Source organism: Saccostrea cucullata, unplaced genomic scaffold (assembly GCF_032062105.1).
Source record: "Saccostrea cucullata isolate Sc308-1 unplaced genomic scaffold, CSIRO_AGI_Scuc_v1 ctg20295, whole genome shotgun sequence".
In the NCBI taxonomy this organism is placed as follows: Eukaryota; Metazoa; Mollusca; class Bivalvia; order Ostreida; family Ostreidae; genus Saccostrea; species Saccostrea cuccullata.
The window spans coordinates 1-5,375 of record NW_026937833.1 but is presented as its reverse complement, the minus strand read 5'-3'; the positions used below and the strand labels follow the sequence as shown (position 1 = coordinate 5,375).

General features: G+C 33.4%; 1 long non-coding RNA gene across 1 annotated transcript; it reads left to right on the top strand.

Moving 5' to 3' along the window:
• The first annotated feature begins 241 nt into the window (after nucleotides 1–241).
• LOC134248946 (uncharacterized) lies at nucleotides 242–5,370 on the top strand. Its single transcript, XR_009988168.1, has 3 exons — nucleotides 242–369; nucleotides 3,578–3,740; nucleotides 5,263–5,370. It is a non-coding gene; the product is annotated as an uncharacterized LOC134248946 (long non-coding RNA).
• Nucleotides 5,371–5,375: the final 5 nt, after the last annotated feature.

Here is a 5,375-nt window from a genome sequence, read left to right as displayed (position 1 = left end):
TGAACTGGTTAAAATCATCTTATATATTCAGAAATTGAAATAAAGAGTGGGGGGTCTGTGATGTTATTTTTTTTATATTACTAAAACAGTGCTAACTTTAAGCTTAAATTAGGCTAGTCTTTTTTCAAGGACTTTCATGATATATTTGATATATTTGCCAATGTTGTAACGCTAACTCCGTTACAATCTTCACATAAATGAGTTATAATGAATGACAACTTCAAAAACGTGCCATATTTTATTGAGATTCAACTTTCGGCAGCTCCCTGCTACACATTCGCGCATGCGCATTGAGACTTTCGCTTTCACTTTGGATTGTGAAAAAGAAAACACTTCGCACGCAGGATTGTGTTGAATATTTTCGCTATGGTAAGTTCCTTTTTAATTGAATTTTAGTTTTATGTCTCATGTAGGTCATAGATATAGCCTTTCTTGTTTCTTATTGAAAATAGATTCCATTTAATCCTTTCTTGCGCAAAAGATGTTAGTTTAAAGATGTGTTAGACAGTAATTTGAAGAAAAAAAAGTTTGATCTGTTGATATAGCTATCGAAACAGTGATGAATACACATCATTCATATCTGCGTTATACTATTTTACTCAGTGTATCAGGTTCAGTACAACCAGTACATTAAGCTCATTAAATTGTACTTAAAACAGTACAAAGCTTATGATCAGCTGTTTTTAACATGTATACTGTACATACAGGCTATAATTACTAAATATTGCCAGTATTCAATAATACTCTTTAAATATCCATAAAAAATAAAAAGAAACACAATGTTACTTATGCAGAAATGTTCATGTAACACATGTTACTGTAAAAGATACCCCATATAATATTATTGGTTAATTATCATTTTATGTGCAGTAAATGGTGCATCACAGAAGTCATGCTAATAAGAGCTACAGTTGTGTGCCAAAAGTGAAGATAATTTTATTTTTTCTTTATATATTTCATTGAAAACAATATTTTGTAAAATCGCTGGTATGACAACATTTCTTGCCAGATTTTATCAAAAATTTCTTGATAATCCAAGAAATTGTTGTAGTTAAAAACAACAATAGTTTTTATCTGATAAGCATTGATAATTTAAAAATATTGTAATTTAAGTGTGACATGAATTTTTAAGTCATATATTCACAATGAATTATATAGTCAACATTGATCTTGAATTTTAGAACTGATGTTGTGTGATGAACTATATTTTACTACATATTAAACATGTAATAATCTTTTGAAGAAAGATAACTACACATTTTCTGGTTTAAGTACTGAAATAAATAATTAAAATTTAAATTGGACAAAAATTGACCATTTACCTATGATTTTACAAAATGTTGTTTTCAATGAAATATACAGAGAAAAAATAAAATTATCTTCACTTTTGGCACACCACTGTATATAGTCGAGCACAAAAACTTATGCTTGATTGTGGATTAAATTCTCTAAATTCTTTTCTCAATTGTACAAAAGCTAGATTTCATTTCTGTCAACTTCTCCCATATAATGTCTGCACATATAAGCTGCAGCGTGTTGGTCTGTCATGTTTGTTGGGCAAAATACATGTAATTTAATTGTCTCTCAAAATGGTCGTGTATAGTAACATTTTGTGATGGCACTTTGAAAACATGATAAAATAAATCAATTTTTGTGCACAATAAATATAAACTTTTTTCAACTGGTAGAACTGTAGCTCTTGTTTGTAATAGTTACCCCATATAATATTTTAACCCCATGCATCTCCGTAGATGTTTTGACGATTCTTCAATCTTATGGTTGGTTGAAGTCTGTCACATGAAGGAGGTGGATTACTTATACCCCGTCAATTGTAAATCAATACACAGTCAATGTATTATGTAACAAACACAACGTGACATCATAACAGGCACAGTTTAAGGGTGATGAAGCATGTAGCAGAGAAAAACATATATAAACCACAGATAATATGTAAATGTTTCATTGGTGGGGTAAATTTGTTACATAGTTTTTGAGTGACAGGGTATGGGATGATACCTGGTTAGTAAATTTCATACCTGATGTGGCTCCGCCTCGCCAGGTATGAAATTTACTAACCTGAGGTATCATCCCGTACATTGTCACTCAAAAACTATGTAACTAATAGTACCTCCTAAGTTGTCATTTAATATGACCAGTTTCTTCAAGTATCTACACATAAACATGGGGTAAGTCACATGTACCATACTTTAGTAAAATTGATTATATCTATGTCTTTCACCTGTTGTACAAGATTTGACTTATTATACCCCTGGCTTGAAAAGTGGGAGGGTAAATAGTGTTCGTGGGGTCACTTAGCTGTAACGTCTGTCCATCCGTCCGTCTGTCTGTCTGTAACGCTTTGGGGTACCCATCTCTTATCTGCAACTCCTCTCATACCACTGAATGAAATTTGACAAGACTTTCAGAGAATCTTTATTACATATTGTGCACCTCCTATTTTACTTTATGATCTAATAGTCACATATTTTGGGTTTCCCATAGCAAAACATGGTCACTTCCATTATATTCTGAATCATCATGTTCATATGGGAGGCGGGGTATTATTTAGTGAGCTCATTGCTCACAGTACGTCTAGTTTATCAAGTTTTCTTGGTTATGAACATTGAAAAATTAAGAGTAATATTTGAATCATTAAAGAGATACCAGCAACATCAATATTTTATAGTCACAAAGGATGCTTGACACTTTGAGGGATGTGACAACCCCGCACTAATAGTCTTATTGATATGGAAGTGGTTTGTTTAAAGACACTTCAAGAATTTTTCACTCATATTGATACATCACCATTGAGCAGTCAGGGATCTTTTTTGTGCCAGCACCTACTGCGATACAGACCTTGATTAGTATATGGTTTCATCATGTCCCACAGTGGGATTTGAACCATAAATTCCTTACTCTGTTAGTCTAAAGCAGATGCTCTAAACCAATGTGCCATGCAGGCTACCTCCAGTGGAAGAATACATGGCATGGTTTGAAGGACAATATCCATCTGAAATCCCTGGCCAGTTCTTCTTTATTCTCTCATTCTGTAGTCAAGTTTATGAAGGGCACATTTGAAATGAAATATGGAGATTTTCTCTGTTATACACAACTCATGTTCAACATTAATGTAAGAAAATAGCAACATATAATTTTCAAATGTTTAGAATTACAAACTTAATTGGTATCAATAACTAAGGACTACAGTATAAACTGCATGCATTGACTTTGTTAATAACTTAATGTGTTCAAGGAAAGGGGGTTCAGAGACACACACACCCCCACACACACCAAATTTGCAGAGCTATTAAATGTATATACTAAACCAAGTAAAAGTGACCCCCTTAGACAATTAGGATCCCGCCTAGAAAACTGGGATTTATGTGAAAATGGTATGGAAAGTCATAGGTATGAAGCTTTAAAAGTCAACATTCAACAACTCCCCACCCCACCCACAAAATAGGTTTTTCACATCTGGAAAAAAGTTGTTTTTTTTTTGCTTTTGACTAGGGTGGACACTCCCTGAAAAAATTCCTGGATCCCCTCCTGTATTTAAAAAGTAATTTCTTTGTTGCAGATGTGATGCGGGCTGAGGTTTTGTTCCCTTTCCTTGTGGCAGATTGCTTCGTAATTTTTTGTTTCCCAACAGCAAAATTCCTCCAAGTTCTCCTGTGTGTCATCCAGCCATCAACGTCTAACAAGTTGTCTCCCTGTAATATATCTATCAAGCTGCAGTCAAGGTAATTGCCCTGCCAGTTGAAGACCTCCTTGTTGAGGCTTATTTTCACTGTTATCATGATAAGGTATTTTATTTTATTTTAGTATTAAATAAGAATTATAATGCTGTACTAATTAAGAGCTATATCATACTTATATTTTTGTTATGCCCTGCCATGAATATGGCCAGGCATTTAGTGTTTGTCATGTCCGTCTTCCGTCTTTCTGTCCTTCCATCACAGATTGCATTAAGCTCTGTTCAAAGCTCAGTTTCAAAGAAACTATCCAAGATATTTTCATCAAACTTCACATGCTCATAGATATTGATAAGTGCTATTCAACTGCATCACCATTTTTGACCTTGACCTTTTTTTGACCTTGACTACACTTTTCTTAATTAGATCTTAGATAAGTTTTAAAGATACCAGTCAAGATACATGTAATATTATCAAACTTCATATGCTGATACATGGTGAAGAGATCTATTCAGCTGCTTCCCATTTTTGACCTCCACCTTTCCTTTGACCTTCAGTCTTCGACAAATCCCAGGAGTCCGATGCCCGGGACCTGGTAAAATTGGAAGCGGGCATGTTGAAATTGTACACTTACAAGCCCGAAGGGCGTGTTAATTCTAGGCATAAGCCTTGGTATAATTAAATTAAATAAGACCAATAACATAAAATGTACTTTAAAGTCTGATTTTCCATCTAAGTGAAGTAAAAAAAATAATAACATTTTACCGACATCTTATTTTACCGCGATTTCCAAGGAACTCTTCTGCAAAAGAGACACAAAATGTGTACAGGTTGAAAACAAATGGCGAGACAAGAAATTGACAAAATGGATTTTCAGATTATTTCCTTGGCATGAAAAGGCAAATAAGAATAAAAAAAAGCTTGATAAAATTCTGGGCATGTAAATATTTGTTCGGGCTTGCGTAATTGGTGATCACACCTGCCCGAAGGGCATGTGCTGAAAAAAAGATTTGGCGAAGACTGACCTTGACCACACTTTTCTAAAATAAGTGTTTAGCTCAGTTTTTAAGAAACCATCCAAGATATTTTAATCAAACTTCATTTGCTGATATTGTATACTGATGAGAGATATTCAACATTTTTGAACTTGAACTTTCCTGTGACCTTTGACCTCACTTTTCCTAAATCAGTGTCAAACATAATATGCTGATACATACTGAAAGAAACCATTTACATGTATAATATTTTTTCAACTTCATAAGCTGATACATATTGATGAGAGATTGTCAACTACATCAACATTGTTTTAGTTGACCTTGGCATTTCTTTTGACCTTGACCTCACTTTAAAGAAATTAGTGTCAAACTTTATATGCTGATACATATTTAACTGCATCACTATTCAAGATATTCTGATCAAATTTCATACAACTAATACAAATTTTCATGTTGCATTACTAATACATGTATATCCTTGGCAGGGCATTCATGTCCTATGGACATATTTCTAGTTTTAATTTTTTTTTTTTAAATCGTTTATGGTACTAATAACAATATCCCTTTTTATTTAGCTCGAACAGAAACGAGATATATAAGGACTTCATAGAATTCACCAACATCGAATCATTGGAAGCATTCAAGTACAAGATGACGAAGCTTAGAAAATTGTGTTGTCTTTTACACC